Raw genomic sequence first — 3,285 nt, 5'->3', positions numbered from 1 at the left:
ACTTTCTCCTTTCACCCAAGGGATAGTCCTGTACATACCCTGGGTTTTGTTAGAAAATGAGTGATTCATAATTTTTTAATTTTTAAAATCATTATTATTTTTGAGACAGGCTCTCACTCTGTTGCCCAGTTTGGATGGAGTGCAATGGCATGATCACAGGTCACTACAGCCTCGACCTCCAGGGCCCAAGCAATCCTCCTGTCTCAGCTTCACGAGTAGCTGGGACTACAGGTGCCTGCCGTCATGCCTGGCTAATTTTTTAACATTTTTGTTTTTAAGAGTCAGGGTCTTGCCATGTTGCCTGGGCTGGTCTTGAATTCCTGAGCTCAAGCGATTCTCCCACCTGGGCCTCCCAAAGTGCTGGGATTACAGGTATGGACCACCACACCTTGCCTATTTTTAATTTTCTATCAATTACTAAGAAAGAAGTGTTGAAATCTCCAAACATATCAGAATTATTTTGTCTCTTTCTAAGTTTTGTTTTTGCTTTCGGTATTTTGAAGCTCTGTGCATAAACATTTAAGATTTTTTAGGTCCTCTCAATGAAGTGACCCCTTCATTAGTATGAAATGTCTTTATCATAGACAATGTTCTTCATTCTAAAATCTACTTTGATATTAATATATTTCAACATTCTTTTCATTGGGGTTTTCATATGGGCAGTTTATAGTTGGGTCTTGTTTTTTTGCCAAAGTTGATCATTTCTGTCATTCATTCATTCATTCATTTACGAGACAGGGTCTGGCTGTCTCCCAGGCTGTAGTGCAGTGGCATGATCTTGGATCACTGCAACCTCTGCCTCCTGGGCTCATGCCATTCTTCCACCTCAGCCTCTCAAGTAGCTAGGACCACAGGCATGCACCACCACACTTGTATAATTTTTTGTATTTTTTGTAGAGACAGGTTTCCGCCATGTTGTCCAGGCTGGTTTGAACTTCTGAGCTCAAGTGATCTGCCCACCTGGGCCTCCCAAAGTGCTGGGATTATAGGCCTGAGCCACTGTGCCTGGCCATCTCTATCTTTTAACTGAAATGTTTTAGAGTGGGCCGGGCGCAGTGGCTCACTCCTATAATCCAGCACTTTGGGAGGCTGAGGTGGGCGGATCATCTGAGGTCAGGGGTTTGAGAACAGCCAGGCCAACATGGTGAAACCCTCATCTCTACTAAAAATACAAAAATTAGCTGGGCATGGTGGCTCGAGCCTGTAATCCCAGCTATTCGGGAGGCTGGGGCAGGAGAATCGCTTGAACCCACGAGGTGGAGTTTGTAATGAGCTGAGATCACGCCATTGCACTCTAGCCTGGGCAACAAAGTGAGATTCTGTCAAAAGAGGAAATTATGTTTTAGAGTTTAAACTTTAGACAATATACATTTAATATAATATTCAATATGATTAAGTTAAATCTATCATCTTGCTATTTCTATTTGCCCCATTGATCTTTTTTCCTTTTAAAAATCTTTCCTTTTGCTTCTAGTATTTTGCCAGAAGATAAAGAGACTATAAATTCCAAAAACAAAAACAAGACAGGCTGGGTGTGGTGGTTCACACCTGTAACCCCAGGGCTTTGAGAGGCTGAGGCAGGTGGATCACTAGAGCTCAGGAGTTTGAGACAGCCTGGGCAACATGGTGGAATCCCATCTCTACCAAAAATACGAAAAATTAGCTAGCTGTGGTGGCACTTGCCTGTAGTCCCAGCTACTTGAGAGGCTGAGGTGGGAGGATCACTTGAGCCTGGGAGGCAGAGGTTGCAGTGAGCTGAGATTGGGCCACTGCACTCCAGCCAGGGCAACAGAGCGAGACCCCATCTCAAAAAACAAAACAGAGAAGAAAGTATGTATTAAATTTTATCTAAAATAAATAAATGCTTTCCTTTTTTGCATGTAGTCTTTTTTATGTTGCATATTACCACATTCTATTTACCACTATCAGTTTATTAGAAATTCGTCTCGCTTTAGCATTGCTGAAGTTTACATTTAAAAACAAGAAATTTACAAAGAAAAAATCACCTTGGGTGCAGTGGCTCATGCCTGTAATCCCAGCACTTTGGGAGACTAAGGCAGGCAGAATACATGAGGTCAGGAGTTCAAGACCAGCCTGGCCAACATGATGAAACCCTATCTCTACTAAAAATACAAAAATTTGCTGGGTGTCGTGGTGGGCACCTGAAATCCCAGCTACCTGGGAGGCTGAAGCAGAAGAATTGCTTGAACATGGCAGGTACAGGTTGCAGTGGGCCGAGATTACACCACTGCCTAGCCCTCCAGCCTGGCAGGGAGACTCAGTCCCAAAAAAAAGAAAAGAAAAAAAAAATCACCTTGTGATACTGTATGTTTCATTATTTAAGCAAAATTATCACCCCTCCCCAAGTGTTAAATCTATGTTGTTTTTTTCTTTGGAGACAGTCTTATTCTGTTGGCCAGGCTAGAGTGCAGTAGCATCATCTCGGGTCACTGCAATCTCCACCTCAATTGGGTTCAAGCGATTCTCCCACCTCAGCCTTCCAAGCAGTTGGGATTACAGATGCCTGCCACCATGTCTGGCTAATCTTTGTACTTTTCATAGAGTTGGGGTTTCACCGTGTTGGCCAGGCTGGTCTCCACCTTCTGAACCTAAGTGATCTGCTCACCCTGGCCTCCCAAAGTTTTGGGATTATAGGCGTCAGCCACTGCAGCTGGCCAAATCTTTATTTAACTAGGGATATAACTAATTAAATTTTCAAAAGTCAATGTTGGAAGAATGTCTAGTTTGACAGAAATTCAGAAAAAGGTCAGACATGGTGGGTCATGCCTATAATCCCAGCACTTTGGGAGGCCAACCAGGAGTTTGAGACCAGCCAGCCATCTTTAGTAGAGATGGGGTTTCAGCAACAAGGCAAAACCCCATCTCTACTAAAAATACAAGATAACCTGGTGTCGTGGAAGGATCCCTTGAGCCTGGGAAAGGCTGAGGTTGCAGTGAGCCAAGATCATTCTGCCACTTTACTCTAGCATGAGTAACAGAACAAAACACTGTCTCAAAAAAAAAAAAAAAAAAGTATGGCTTTTCATGACATAGGAAGAATAAGGACCAAGAGGACTAAGCAAGAGTGGAAAATGCCACAATTAAGAAAAATGAACATAATACATGGATGTGTCAACCAGAACAGGGCAGTAAGTATTTACAGTATAATCTGCGTTCCTTTGAACCACCTGAAGAGGATGATAAAAGCAATAAAAGCAGTAAGACCAACTCCCATTTAAAAACTTGTTAGAGCAAGCTAGGTCAGGATTAATTAAAAAAAAAAAA

This window comes from Cebus imitator, unplaced genomic scaffold (assembly GCF_001604975.1).
Source record: "Cebus imitator isolate Cc_AM_T3 unplaced genomic scaffold, Cebus_imitator-1.0 Scaffold178, whole genome shotgun sequence".
Taxonomy (NCBI): Eukaryota; Metazoa; Chordata; class Mammalia; order Primates; family Cebidae; genus Cebus; species Cebus imitator.
Note: the sequence above shows the minus strand (reverse complement) of the source record.